A 15,897-nucleotide genomic window follows, 5' to 3' on the forward strand; every position below is an offset into this window, starting at 1 on the left:
CATTAAAGGTGAATTAAGATATAGTTGAGAATCAGGGTTATGTAAATTAGGAAAGTTTAGTGAACGCGAGTAAAGGAAAGATGAAGTTGTTTCTTTTATAAGATAGGAGTGTGATCGTAAGGATGGTTTGGTTGTGCTCTAATCTACTTTCTGGTGATTTTTTATCATCAAGAGAAGTGTAGTGTTTCAAGAAGAATAGTCAATGGTTATACATCAAGCACGAATCAAGTCAGAAAATGAGGACAAGTGTGGAAATGAAGAGTAAGTCTTTTGATGTAAGAGCTTTTGGTTGGTGTTCTGAAGCAGGTACTAGAATTTCCACATTAGAGTGGTGGGGTTCACTATTACATTGGTGTCTAAAGTAGAACCAATGTTAATAGTTGGTGCTTTGTGAGGGATGAGTTTCTTTAAAATAGTATGACTACTGTTATAGTCAGAAGTGAGTTTAGGTATGGAAGTATAGGTACGAAGCAGAGAAGACAAGTGAGCCTATGGTTTCAAGTTGCAGTGTCAACCTTAAAGTGAGGAAGTATAAATGCACGATGAATAGAGAGAGTGGGTCAATGGACGAAGGGCATGAATTGAGCTATGGTTTCGAGTTGTAGTGTTAATCTTGAGGTAAGGAAGTGCTAACAGATGGTTTGAACAAAGAGGAGCTTCAAGTTCTTGGTTTGATAAGGATTGGGTAACAGTTGTTTGAAGAGTATGAAGATTGGGGTTTGAAGTGAAGTTGTAAAGTGATTTCATTAGTATAGTTGAAATGCTATAACTAGTGGGTTTGTCAAAATGGTTGAGAAAGTGCAATTCAAACAGTCCTAGTTTGAGATGTATCATAAGTCGGCTTGGTACTGATCAAGCTAGTGATCTAAACTCAATGAGGATACAAATATAAGTATGACTACAGGTTAAGGGGTCAAGAAATACATATGGTTCCAGTTAGTGAGTTAACAAAGTGAAGATAGAGTGCTCAAATTGGTTTTCTCGTTGCAACGGAGAAGAATTTTACTTTGGTAATGGGATAGCGTAGTGGGAAACTATGTACTCAAGAGTCGAGACCAGTAAAGTAAGGAGAAGTCCCCATAATGGGTATGGTTAAAGGTGATCAAGAGCATATCGGTTGGTAGTTAAATCAGAAGTTTTAGTGATCAAGTCAGTAGTATGGTGGTTCTTAGAAAAAGCAAGAGGAAGTAAAAGAGTATCAATCAAGGGTTTGATTTGAAGTCAAGATTTGTAAAGGTTTTAGAAGAGATTTAAAAGAAGTGGCGGAGGATAGATAAGGGGTTGGCAGTATGGAAGACACAATAAGGTTGGTTATGTTAAAGAAAGATTCTTAAAAGTCAAGGTGTAGGGGTTTAGATTTGTTTTGAGGATAATGGTCAGACAAATAAACACTATTGAACACTAGAGGATTTTAGCATAGAGGCAAGGTTTCTCATGTTAGTAAGGTTGTTGGGGAGTAGTATCTTTGTCAAATAGGTGGTTGTAATAGAGAATTGATGAGAGTAGCTTGTTTCTTATATCTAATAAGTCAATTTTCGAAGCCGAAAATTTTTCTTGTTGGGGAGAATGTGAAACCCTAGAAAATGGTATTTTTAGATGTGGTGGTAGTACAAAAATAGTGAGACTCGATTATTTTAATATTAAACATTTTTAATATAAATAGTTTTGTTATAAACAAGTTTCATTGTTTTAAAACGTGTCATCTCTCTAGAAACCACTTTTCTAGAATTCTCTACCTCCTCTCTAAGAGTTCTAACTCCTGAGTCATCTCTTTGACGATCAGGAGGTACCTAATGGACCACGACAATGGGGTCTACAAATCCAACCGATCAGTTTCTTAAATAGAGCAAGTAAGTTTCGACTCCTTTTTCCCCTTCTGTTCATAAATCTGTTTTAGAGGAATTGTATATTGTTGCATGCGTAATCATGCATCTCTTACTCGTTCTTGGTTCATCTAGAGTTCTAAGGACTCTGTCCGTTTGCAATTTGGTGTTTCGTAGGTTCGTCTAGGTATTCCTTGCGGTTCAAGTAATCGGCGGAGCGTTTTGAGAAGTTTGGCAGTTAGTTTAAAGGTAAGGGAAGCTAGAACTTTTGTTATAAATAGTGATTATGTTGGGAGAAATGTTATATGTATGTGTTGTGATTAAGTATTTGGAAATGTAAATGCTTTGTTGGATGAGAAAGTTGAGAATTTGATTATGTCTTGTTGTGATGTTGAGATTGGATGATTTGGATAGGTATAACCGGTTTGATTATGTGTTTTGCAGTTATTTTGAATGATAAATGTGGTTTGATAGATATAAATCTGTTATGGAATAGGTAAGAGGGGTTGGTGTTGATTTTAGGTTAAGCTCTTTTGGTTTCTAGTTGAATTTAGAGTTGTTGCATAGTGAAAATTTTGAGTTTGTGGTTTTGTGCATAAAGAGTCAATTTCTAAGGATTGGGTAAGTCAGTTGTAACTCTTGAAGTCACTAACTGGTCCAAAAGCGAGCTATAAGTGGTAGAATTCCATTTAGGTCTATAAGTTGAGATTTTGTAAGTTTTTGGTTGAAATCTTAGAGTCATATGTTTATAATGAGATTAAGATGGGTTAGACACAATTGGTTTAGTACAATTGAGTGTATAACACGATCTAGGAGGATTAGAAGTTGGGAAAAATATATTCAATTGGTTAATAGTGGTTTGGGGTGATAATTCTGTAGTTTTCATGCTGCAAAATTATGCAGACTCGCTGAGCGACTCCACTCGCTCAGCGAGAGGTCAAGGGGTCTGGGTCATTGTCTCAGGATTCGCTCAACAAGAGGTCAAGGGGTCTAGGTCACTGTCTCAGGATTCGCTCAGCGAGAGGTCAAGGGGTCTGGGTCACTGTCTCAGGATTCGCTCAGTGAGTTGAGTTGTTGAGCGAGTCCTTGAGGGGTCTGGATCACTATCTTTGGATTCGCTGATAACAGTTGAAAAACTATTATTTTTATACTTAAAATTGACTTCAATTACAACTTTTATGATTTAGAAATTAACTTGAACTCATGATTTTGTTGAATTATTGGAAATAATAGAGTTGGACAGGTTTTATGCTTGATTTCCTTGTTTTTGCAGGTTTTTAGATGAAATTGATGAAAGAAGTGAAAAGGGATAGAAATGGAATCAGAAAATGACACAAAAAGTGCAAAAGAAGTGAAGCTGCAAGTACCGCTCAGCGTCATTTTACCATTGAGCGGCACTTCTGAACACCCGTTGGCACCACTGAGGGGTAACAATGCAGTTGAGGGGAAGAATTGACTACGCGGTGGTACCGTTGAGCGGTATTTACCGCTGAGTGGCATTATTTTGGGCTTGGGCCTACTTTTCTGTAACTTTTTATGGGCTTGGGCCTAATTTTCTGTATTTTTTAGAATAGTATATAAGCTTTAGGACGTTCTAGGGTTTGTGTCTTTGGCTGGGAACAAAGCAGAAACACACTTTTCACCCCTTGGGGGTAGAATTGGAGATGGTGACGACTCTCCTCTTCTCTTTCTCGGGTTTTTCTATCTCTTTCGTTCTTTCATTCCATTATTCATCAAGTTCTTTCATGACGATGGAGAACTAAACTTTTATTATTGTTGGGGAATTAATGTAAATCTTTAGAAACTCTCTTGTATGGAATTTGCTCTTCAAGATCATTTATATGATACATGATTTCTTTCATTAATAGTTAGGGTTTTTCCTCTTTTCTCAAAGCATGCATAGTTTAACTCATTCAATGTCATGATTATTGGTTTTGTCGATACGGAAACGTACGGGGAAGTCTAGATCTGGGGAATCTCTCCCAACAGTATATTACCGATCTAGAGATAGGAGTATGATAGTTGGTTGCCTTTAAGCTTCTGTTCACTATAATGCATGATTAATTGCTAGGGAGACAAGAGATTGTAAACTAGTGACTATGATTAGGCTTTCTTCGCCGAGAGATCGGGTTTAAAGTAATTTAGAAAGTGGCATTAACATTAATGAAAAGATTGATGAATTCCTAAATATAAGAGAGAGGAAAAGATTAACTTGATAAACCCCAACAACATATTCATCCATATATTTCAATTCACGCTTTTGTTTCTTCTTGATCATCATATGCATACATATTTACTTTTCAGTCTTTTGCATTTGAAACTTAAAACACTTTGTTCTCAAATCTTAATTAATTAATTAATCACATAAGTGTCTAGGCCTTGAGTCTCTTGGGAAACGATACTTGGTCTTACCAGGATTATTACTTGCTACGATTCGGTTACACTTGTTGAGAGGTAAACAAGTTTTTGGCACCGTTGCCGGGTATAGAAATATTTCCGTTGCCGGGGTTCAAAAATATTGTAAACAAGTTTTTGGTGTCGTTACCGGAGACTCTGGTTTAACTAGTGTATATTTGTGTGATTTTTAATTAATTTTGAGTTGTGAATTTTATTTTTCTGCTTTTATTTTCTATTTTTCTGTTTTTATTTTTCAGTTTTCTGTTTTTATTTTATTTTTCTGTTTTTATTTTCTGTTTTTATTTTCTGTTTTTATTTTCTGTTTTTATTTTTTGTTTTTATTTTCTGTTTTTATTTCCTATCTTCCTATCTTTTCAATTATATCTTTTGATTTTTTTTATCTATCTTCTCTATCTTTTTGTGCTAACAAATATTTTTTAGAGTTTTGTGCCTAATGCTTGCAGGATGCAATTCGGACAAGAATTTAACTATATGGGCACTCAATTCTACCAAAGTAATCTCAACCACTGGTGGAAACCTCACTCAAGCATGGATCAAAGCCAATTTTGGCAAGCTACTGACAATTTGAGAACCAACCACAACAACAATGGCAACAACAAAGCTCTAAAGTCAACAAAGGGAAGCAAGAGATCTCTTCTTTCAGACAAGGCATGGAGGAGACATTAGGTCAAGCATGGGACAGGTACAAAAGCTTATTGAGAAAGACTCCCATACACGGTTTTGATGAAGCAACAGTAGTTCTACTTTTCCTTGGAGGTCTTGGTTCACAAACCAAGTTGATATTAGATGCCTCAGCTGGAGGTAATAAAACCAAAATATGCTGATGTCAAACCCCTACTATACTAGTGTTTTTGTACTAGTATTTAATTGTAATTAGTTTTTCGTTTACGCTTTTTATGTTTTCATTTTTCAGGTGCCATGGAATTTGTGCAAATATAATCAATGTCTAAAGGTGTTTCTTGGTTTTCTTCAAAGTTAATGTCTCTTGAACATTAGAAATTATTTTCAAAGTTAATGCCAATTATAGATTGTTAGTATAATAGCAAATAAATTAAAATGAAATTAGTTTATAACAAAACTATTTATAAAGAAATCATTTAATATTTCACTATTGTTAAACTATCACTACAAAAATAAAGATTTATAGTAGGGGTTTCTTTCCCGAGGTTTTGAAAACCTCTCCGAATTATTGGTGGTTTCAATACAAAACCTCAGTTAAGTTAAATATCTAAAATATTTGGCGCTCAAAGCCGCGCCTCCATTACTTTCTAAAATATTTGGCACTCATCGCGCTTCCGATACTTGGTTTTATACTTTCATCAGAACTTCGGATATTCTGGTCGTTTCCATCTTCACCTTCTCCTCTACTTCTCTATCTTCGACTCCTTCGTTACTTTCCAATCCCTTATTCTCTTGCTTCTCCTCTTCTCTAAATCTCTAATTTCGAAAACAAACATCAAGAGCGCACCGACCTTGACGTTTTTAGGAGCTCTCCGATGACGATTTTGAAGAGCTTGTGATTCTCTGTAGGTTGTAGTGGTAGAAAATTCGCACCTCTCCTACGGCAGCGAGTTCTCGCAAGCAGGTGGCGCAGTAGGAGGCTGAGCGGTCCAAATTCGTTGTGATGAAGGCCGAGCAAGAGCGACGGGCCGCGATTATCCGCGATCCGGCAAAGCTAATCACTGACTACTTTGACTAGATTTTACAAATATTCTTACTTTATATTTTTCCCTGTTGCAGAATAAATTTAGATGTTCCCGAAAGATATCAGTGAGTTCACCTTGCTCAGTTCTCTGTTATTCTTGACATGATGAGATTGCAACTTGCTAGCTACATTTTATATTTATGTACTTTTTAGTTCATAGTGATATTTTCTTGACTTATTTGCTTATATTTTCGTAGTATTTGAAAAGGTCAATATCGAAGGCAACCTTGAAGTGAATGTCTGGTTTGTTTGGTTCCTTAATATATATAACTATTGCATCATTGATTTTGATTGGTACTTTCTTTTGAAGGAATTATGCGTCAACAAAGCAGTGCTGCTGAAAGTCTCAATCCTTCAAAGCTTAGGAGGAATGCTTGTGTTGCATCTGATATAAGTAGAATTGCTTCTCAGGTGGCTTAGGAGGAATGCTTATGCTGCATCTGATATGAGTAGAATTGCTTCTCAGGTGGTTGAACACTTCCAGGTTATACTTTAGAAATATAGGTTGCCTTATTAAGCAATAATGAAGATGTACTCACTTTTAAATCTTGCATTGCATTTCTAGTCTTATCTTAATATTTGTTTGAACCAATGCATCTGTACTTCAACTCCATTCATATTAGTTTGCATCTAGCGACCAGTATAACAGATCAAATTCAAACAAATATACTGAAGGGGTGGTTATGTTCATAGCTTTCCCTTCTTAGATAGTTCAAAAAGTGGTTCTAAAACAGTGGTGTGGCGGATAGCAAAAACTGTGGCATTACATAGGCATTTGAAGTGGGACACAAAACAATATATATAATCAACAGATATATGTAATCAAGAGATTCATATGTGATTAGTACCGACTCAACACTTTTAAGATTGATTCAAGAATAAGATTTTTCTAAATAAGATTTACAAGTATGTATAAGTAAGAGAACTGACAGCCTTGTCATTAAATAATGTTTTTATTACAACAATGTCTTTAAGATAATGTGTTTATGGAGCACTCTTAAATTCCTTCTAGAATTGAAAATTTTCTCACTATCGACATAAATCAATTCAGAACATACCAAATGATTTGTTGTGTATGTGTTTGATGATGCAGCTAACGAAGCACGTTTTTGGGGCATCAAAGGTAGCAGCCACAGCCAGTACTGGGAAACTGGACTTGTTAAGGAACTTGGGAGCAAACTTAGCCATTGATTATACAAAGGGGCTGCTTGAAGATCTAGAAGAAAAATTTGATGTAGTGTACGATACAGTAGTAGGTGAGATATTGAACTCTGAACCTATATTTTTGTTGTGTACAATTAATATGCTGCAACAATATACAGATAGACCAAAAATAATATTGTATAAATGATTGCATTTGTATCAGATTTTCTATAATAACGTTATTGAAAACTTGTGTATGATTGATTCTAAAATCAAGGCAGAGTGAGAATGATAGAACATTGAAGGCTGTTAAAGAAAATGGGAAAGTTGTGATAGTAGCAGCACATGGAAGTTCTTCAGATATCTTCGTAATGCTCATACAGGTAAGATAGAATTCAGTGTTTGTTTTACATATCTAACATTTGGATTACCTATGCAAAATTTAATTCATTGGTAAGATAGAAAATTACTATGAATCGGTAATTGGCTGCAGTGTGTCCTATCTTGTGTCATGTTTCTAGCTGATGTTCTAGCATCAAATTACATCCATTGCATTACAGGACAAAATTAGCAACGGTGTGAAATCATATTCAGAAAATATTGTTTTTCCTAGAAAATAAAATTATGAAACATTGGTGACCTCTCACACACATGCATGATGATGTAGCTAACATTCTTCTTCACTCATGTTGGCTTTGAGAATTGAGATAAGAAAGCAGTGTCCTAATATTAACTTACCTTTCGCTTTTTTTATCATCTTTTGGTAAATAAATGATTCCCTTCAAACTCATTTTTCATTCTCATTCTCATTTATTAAACATTTAATTCAATTTTACATTTCTTTATATATTTTTAATTCACTTTTTATTAAAAAAAATTGTTGATTGAATATTAAAACCTTATTTAATTTCTTTCATTAATTGAATGATATAATTACTGTTATATTATTTGCTTATCTCTACATCTTGACAAATCTAGAATCCCTAAGTTGGCTTGAGCGGTGGAGAAGTCGAGGACAAGTTGGAGAAGTTCATTGCAGAGGGTCATTGGAACAACATGATCGTTGGGTCTACTATGAACTTTATGCATCAAAATCAACATTGTTAATAAACATCTTTCTATTTTAATTTAGTATTGAACATTTTCTTTCTTTTTAATTTTCATAAACAATTAAATGTATGAATTATATTAATATATTGAACATTGTAATTTATTTTATATATAATATTAAGTTTTAGTACATATTTCATTACGGGTGTGGTTAAAAAATTAATTTGAATTTTATCACCATCAAAAACTAAAAACCCTTGTAAGTATCGGCGATTTTTGTAAAATCCCCGTTAATACCGACGGTTTCTGTAAAACCCCCGTTAATACCGGCGGTTTCTGTAAAACCCCTGCTAATACCGGCGGTTTCTGTAAAACCCCCACTAATACCGGCGGTTTCTGTAAAACCCCCACTAATACCGGCGGTTTCTGTAAAACCCCTGCTAATACCGGCGGTTTTTCAAAAAACCGCCGGTAATTACTTAGCGACGTAGCTTTTCCTAGGGGTTTTTTAAACCGCGGGTAATGCATTTTCCAGGGGTTAAAACCGCCGGAAACAAAAAAATTAACCCCCAGAAAAATTAAAATTTTTTGTAGTGTATCGTCACTTCTAAAATATCGGTTCCTTGAGTTTTACAATAGTAAAATCATAATATTATCTTGAACGGTCTCAAACACTAAATAATGAAAACGTATCTAATATTAAAAAAATAAAGACCTAAATTAAAGAAATAGTCAGACTCAATTGAAAACCAAAGCCTAAACTTTCCCTTTTTTACCTACTTAAATATGCTTTAGCTGTAGAACCAAAAGTGTTTAATTGTAATTAGTTTTTCTTTTACGCTTTTTATGTTTTTCATTTTTCAGGTGAAATGGAATTTGTGCAAATATAATCACTGGTGTCTCTTGGTTTTCTTCAAAGTTAATGTCTCTTGAACATTAGAAGTTTTTTTTTTTTTTCAAATATGGTTTGCCAATTGTGATGTTTTTATGCTTTAGAAATTTTTCCGTTTTGTTAGAAATTGTCCCAAATTGGTGTTTGAGGCAAGGAAAATTAAGGAACAACCATATAAAAATGTTGTTTGATTATTTACTCACTTTCCGTTATATATTATCTTTGGTTTCTCATTGAGTCACGAAATAAAGTCGAAATTTAATGTTTATGTTTCCAATATGGTGGAGAGAAATTTCGTCCTTAACATCTCTATGAGAAGAAAAACAGTTAACATTGTGCTTTTTGGAGATACTAAAACGTCAAATGAAGGAGAAGTAATGTTATTGAAATGGAGGAAGAAAATAAGGAAAAAGCCTTTCCCGACTCTAATTCTATAAGCCAATATCTTTTAATATATATTTGTATGTTTATTTCCGGATATGATTCAATTTACAAGCTTTAACATCAATTTCGTCTTGTTTTTATTTTGTACTAGATTATATTCCACAATATTCCAATATATTATTTCAACATACGCATTTCACTCTAATATAACTCAAAATTCTGATTCAAAAATTATATAATTATATTATTTTATTACACATAAATAATCAATTATTATATTAATTCTATAATTTAATACAACCAAATTCATATACAAATATTACTTTTTAATCTTAATATTACAATTTCAAACAAAGAAACATGTACCTATGCATCAATAATTAGTTATTATAAACTGAATGTCTACATTAATTAATATCTACTTATATTTTTGTTTAAATTTCTTAACTTCAATTTCATGTTACTCTAACTTTTTAATAGAGATAAAATATGTTTGCATCTTATATTATATTCCTATGTGCAAGTTGTTTTTCATTATAATGTTTTCCAGGTAAAATACGTATTATGGGTAGCAGGTATTTTATTATCCGCTTATAAATGAATCGGGTGTGAGTATTATATTATTCGCACTTGCAAGTATTTGTTACCTGCAAAAAAATAAAAATAAAAATTTAATTTATATTTGATTAATTTAAATTTAATTAAAATTAAAATTAATTTATGTTTTATTAAGTTAAATTTAAATAAAATTAAATTTTAATTTATATTCTATTTTTTATATATTTTTGTAATTTTATTTTAAAAGTTTATAAAAATATATTTTTTAATTATTTGCGAGTATTTTTTAAACAAGTATCCGTCCGAATAGCAGACAGGTAACAAGTAAATTTTGTTTTTGAGGATACGATAACAAGTAGGCACTATCCATGTCCGACCCGATTCATTACTATCCCTAGTTATACTTTCTAAAATCTATTACTTTAACATACAAAAATCAATATTAAAATAATAGTATTTATTTTTAATTAATTTGTTATATAAAAAAAAGAAAAATACAAATGATTAATTTATTTTATCTTATTATCAAACCCTTTATCTAAATATTATATTTATAGTTATACATAATTATAACACTTAAATATAATTATATAAATAAATTACTTATAAATATAATAATAATTATATTAATTTTCTTCACATAAACTTAAGAGAAAAAAAAAACAAAACAAAAACCTCATATTAGTTATATATAAAATCATTAACTTTTACACTGCTCTCACCAGTGTTTGATTCTTATGTTTAAGCATATTTCACTTTAGACGTTTACAATGTTAAATACTTGTCATTTGGAAAGTGAAAGCATTTTTTTTCATATATGAGCAATTAAATAAAAAATCTATATAAGTTTCAAGAAATTATCCCACGTAAAACAATTTCCATAAAGAAAGAGTTTTTTTAGTTGAAGTATCTTACTATGGTATGTATATATTACGAATCCATAAAAGAAAGACAAATTTTCGAAAGAATTCATATATTTATATTGTTCTTAACAAACTTCGCAAGATATATAACTCCTATTTTTTATAAGCTATTTATTTAATTTAGGTCTTATTTTTTTTTAATATGAGATATATTCTATTTAGTCTCTGAGGCCATTTAAGATAATAATGTCTTTTGTTATTGTAAAACCCCATAAATTGGTATTTTAAAAGGTGGTGATAGTTTAAAAATAATGAGACCAGATTATTTTAATATTAAATGATTTATTTATAAATAGTTTTGTTATAAACGAGTTTCATTATTTTAAAATGTACCATATTTCTAGAAAATACTTTTCTAGAGTTATCTACCTTCTTTCTAAGAGTTCTAACTCCCGAGTAATCTTTTTGACAATCAGGAGATGTCTAATCAACCACGGTGACGAGGTCTACATTTCTATCCGATCAATTTTTGCAATAGAGCAAGCAAATTTCAGTTCCTTTTTCCTTTCCACTCTATAATTGCGTCAATGCATGGAAGTTTTCATTGCATGTGTGTCTTGTGATGTTCTTTGAGCTTCTTGGTAATTCTAAGGTTCTAAGGACTCTTTCCTTTTTCAATTTGGTGTTTTGTAGGTGTTTCTAAAAATTTCTTGTGTGAGAAGTAATTGGGGTCTTCTTAGAGTTTGGTATCATCAATATAAGGTAACGGAAGCAAATTTGTTTTCATATGTATTAGGAAGATTTTAAATCTGTTGTTTTGGTGTGCATGCGATTATGTGATAGCTTGTATGTGTTGAATTGATAAAAATAATATTTTGTGTGATTAATTATGTGCCTCGAGATTGTATGACTATATGAATGTTATGCAAGTGTATGTATGCTGAAATGAAAATGGTTGAATTGTAAAACATTGTTGATGATGTTATTGGTAAAAAGGGGAGGAAAATATATCAATTGGTGGTCTAAATTGAGGAGTATTGGTATACAATTTCTTGGAGTATTGAGTTTAAAGAGGAACCTACAGTTAAGGGTGTTTTATGGTTGGTTTACATCTTTAGATGGTTAAGTTATGATGTTAAGTTGAGAGAAAGAATCTGAGTTCAATTACTAATTGTCTTGGAGTGAAATTTGGAGTTTTGATAGGTGACTTTTTTAGTACAAGGTTGGTTGGGTAAAACCTAATTTTAGGAACTGTTTTGAAGTAGAGAGTTGGTAAGGTTGTGTTGCATGATTTTAGGTACAATTAAGGGAGTTTTGAGTAGTGAATCTCTAAAGGAGTAGGTATGTGTTGAATTGGATGATGTAAGGACTGTTGTTAAGTCTATTAAGACTTGCTCAAACTATTAAGACTTGTTCAAGCTGTTAGTTGTAGAAAATTTGTGTTGAAAGGTATAAAATTCAGTTTGAGTGGTTTAAAGTAGTTAAGTTAGCTTGAGATATAAAAATTGAGTTAGGAAAGTGTTTTTCAGTGTTGCTCAGCGCATAGGAGGCCTTAAGGAACATTAGAATGTGTGACGAAAGTGTCCAATTTGAGATTTGAAGTGTATCTATGAGAGGTTAGTAACTACTCTGAAAAATTCCACTACTCATGGAAAAATCTACAACTTGCTAATGCTCTTATCTCTTTTCAATTTCACACTTCCTAAAGTAAATCCACAAGTTGTTGAAAAAGCGACAACTCAGTTGTTAAATTTGCTGGTTTTCAATTTGTTTCTCTCGAGACAAATCCACAGGTTGTAGAAACGTTCACAACTAGGTTGTGGACCTCTCTGGTTTCAAAGTTTGAATCACCTTGTTTACTTCCATGCTTATGTTTATGGTACTTCGATGTATGATCAGTGGTGTTATATCTTGGTATTCAATGTTAAAGTGTATGGACATATGTATGATTTCAAATGGTTTTCAAGGTTGGTAAAGAGAGTTCCAAGGAGGAACTTCTCAATGGTGGTTTCAAGTATTGTAAGTATGAATATGGGAAGTTCAGTCTTGGAGTTCAACCTAACATTCCAATGGTCACTCATTCTCAAGTAGAGAGGGGTTGCACATGTTGTGAGAATAGTAGGAGGTCCTAGTTTAGGGTCTTTACCTTGGCCTAACGCAAGTGATAATAGACTAACCTTGTGTAGTGGCTTGAGGTGGCCCAACTGTTTCACCACAACAAGTGCACACTAGTAGAAAAATCCATTTTTAACTCGTGATATATGCCCCGGTTTTGTAAAAACCGAAGCATTAAAGACGCGGTGGCAGTTTAGAAATTAAAATGAAGTTATATGCTTCGGTTATACAAACAACCGAGGCATAAAAAATTTACAACACCAGTTAATGAAGGACCGAGGCATAAAGATCTGATACTGCTTCGGGTTAATGTAGGACCGAGGCACAAGGATGCACGTTTTCCAGTTACGGCCTCGGTTAATAAAAGAACCGAGGCGTAACGTGTTCACCTTTTCAGTTTTCAGGCAGAGACCCTTCATTTCCCACTTTTCATTTCACCTTTTCAGTTTTCAATTTCCCACTTTTCATTTCACCTTTTCACTTTCCCTCATCCCCTCCCTCCTCTCCTGCAACCCCTCCCTCCTCTCCCTCCTCTCTTGCAACACCTCCCATTCTCCAGTGCGGCGACAGTGCGGGGACGGTGCGGTGACAGTGCGGCGACGGTGCGGCGACAGTGCGGCGAGGCGAGACGATACCAGATCTGACGAGACGAGGCGGTGACGGTGATGACACGAGACGGTTCGACGAGGACAGATCTCGCGACGGTGCGGCCAGACGACACGGCTCGCGACGGTGCGGCGAGGCGAGAGCTCCGACTGCGCGACGAGGCGAGAGAGATCTCGACGGCGCGGCAAGGCGAGAGAGATCTCGAAGGCGCGGCACGGCGAGGGAGCTCGCGACGGTGCGGCGAGAGCCCGCGACGGCGCGGCGAGAGCCCGCGAAGGTGCGGCTGGAGCCCGCGACGGCGGCTGCAATGGAGGAACTGCGTTTTTTGCTTTTTGATTTTTGGTTTTTGTTTCTGTTTCTTTGCAGGTGGATAATGGATCTTTGATTTTTTGTTTGGTTTGGATCTCTGATTTTGGTTTGGATATCTGATTTTGGTGTTTGGATCTCCGTCTGCTCTCTGTGCTTCCTGTTCTTCATGTTTGAATGAAAAAAATTGCTCTCTCTGCTTCCTGTTCTTCATGTTTGGATGAAAAAAATTGCAGAAAATAGGAGAAAAGAGGAAGAAGTTTAACCATACAAAGAACAAACAAACGTAACAACACTGATCTCGGTTCAGAATAAAAAAATTAAACAACTTTACTGCCTCGGTTGTTTGTGAACCGAGTCAGAATCTGAAACCTTTTGATTCGGTTCAGAACCGAGTCAAAAAATCCATTCTTATTACCTCGTTGGAATATGTACCGGTCCTAGAACCGGTGTCTATAATTGAAAATGACCGAGGCGATATGTGCTTATTGCACTAGTGGCACGAACTGTCATAGCACGATATTCATACTAATCCAAATAGTCAAGTCAAACGGTTGTCATGCATAAAGTGTTTGGTTGATTTGGTGTGAGATATGTATCATTAAGTAAAATGTTTAATATGTTTTTGATGTATTACGAAAATGTTTGTATCACTAGCTTACCCTTGCTTTTGTATTGTTTGTCTTTGTGTATGTTTTTTCTTTTGCAATGATCACCTTAATGGTATAAGCTTAGGAGACAATATATTTTCAGTTATTCTAGCGAGAGGGGAGGGTGAAACAAATGAGTTGGTAGATGGATCTATAGAAGTAGATCTATTGTCTTCTTGTAAGTTCATTTTAATCTAAGTGGTTATGTAACGTAATATTTTAATAATTTTATACCATTAAAATGAGATATTACAACTATTATGCTAAGAGTTTATAATTGGTTTAATTTTTGAGCTCAACAAACTAATGTACAATATATATTATACCAACTAGATGAGTGCTTTTGAAGAAAAATAAGTTCTAAAGTAAAAAATAATAAAGTAAATGTTCTATACACTAAAAAAATAGAAGAGACTATTCTTCTAGTTTTCTTTAGTTAACAATTATTTCTTTCTACTCCAAATTTATGTGTGAAAATTATAAAAAAAAACAAATATTAGAATAGAAAAAAACAATTCAAACTATTCAAACTTTGAAGATTTTGTTATAAATAGAATCAATTTATAATAAACCTTAATCTTTTTTATCTGTTGTATAAAATTGAATTAAACTTAAATTATACTATTTTATTATTATATCAAAATAACTTATAAAATGATATTTTTTTTTATACTTTTGAAAAAGAAAAAAAAAAATTGTAAAAGGGCATGTTTTTTATTTGTTTTATAAACATAAGTTATTAGTTTTTAAAATAAATATAAGAAATAAATAAATATACTACTATATTAACATAAATTTAATGAGATAATATTTTATTTGTTTTGATAAATATAAGATAGTATTTAACATGAAAAATATATAAAAAAACATGAAGATGTTTTCTTTTATTGATTAATGCGTCACAATGCAAACTCCATCTTCACTATTCCACACTTTCTAAAATTATATATATTTATGAATTACATAAAAGGAATGTATAAATCTGTTTTTTTGTCTTTCTTGTGTTTTCATTTGTATTATTGAAATATAAAAATAATTAAATTGATTTAAGAAATTGATTTAAGAAACCAAAATAATTAAATTACTGTTAGATAGGATAATTAAAGTTATCAACAAATTGATTTAAGAAACCAAAATATTATTTTAACATAATATATTTATGATTCATTTTACTCATATATGGTTCATCTTCTTTATTTTTATCTAACGTAAAATCTTTATTTTGTCTTGAATTTTTAAATAGTTTTTCTCTTAAACTACTTTGCAACCTTTAAACAACATTCAAATCAGTTTAAATTATTGAAAAAAAAGACTATATAATGTCACGCATATAACATGCCAAATAATAATATAAATCATTAATTGAAACAACACATAATTAATC

General features: G+C 32.8%; 1 long non-coding RNA gene across 3 annotated transcripts; it reads left to right on the plus strand.

Moving 5' to 3' along the window:
* The first annotated feature begins 5,513 nt into the window (after positions 1-5,513).
* Positions 5,514-8,332, plus strand: LOC124844980 (uncharacterized). Of its 3 annotated transcripts, XR_015779840.1 has the most exons (5): positions 5,517-6,011; positions 6,257-6,412; positions 7,040-7,202; positions 7,367-7,472; positions 8,068-8,332. It is a non-coding gene; the product is annotated as an uncharacterized LOC124844980 (long non-coding RNA). The 3 variants fall into 3 exon arrangements; XR_015779841.1 differs by having other exon boundaries at positions 5,514-6,430; XR_015779839.1 differs by having other exon boundaries at positions 5,519-6,412.
* The last annotated feature ends 7,565 nt before the right edge of the window (positions 8,333-15,897 follow it).

Source organism: Vigna umbellata, chromosome 5, assembly GCF_029865625.1.
Source record: "Vigna umbellata cultivar VRB3 chromosome 5, Vumbellata_1.0, whole genome shotgun sequence".
Taxonomy (NCBI): Eukaryota; Viridiplantae; Streptophyta; class Magnoliopsida; order Fabales; family Fabaceae; genus Vigna; species Vigna umbellata.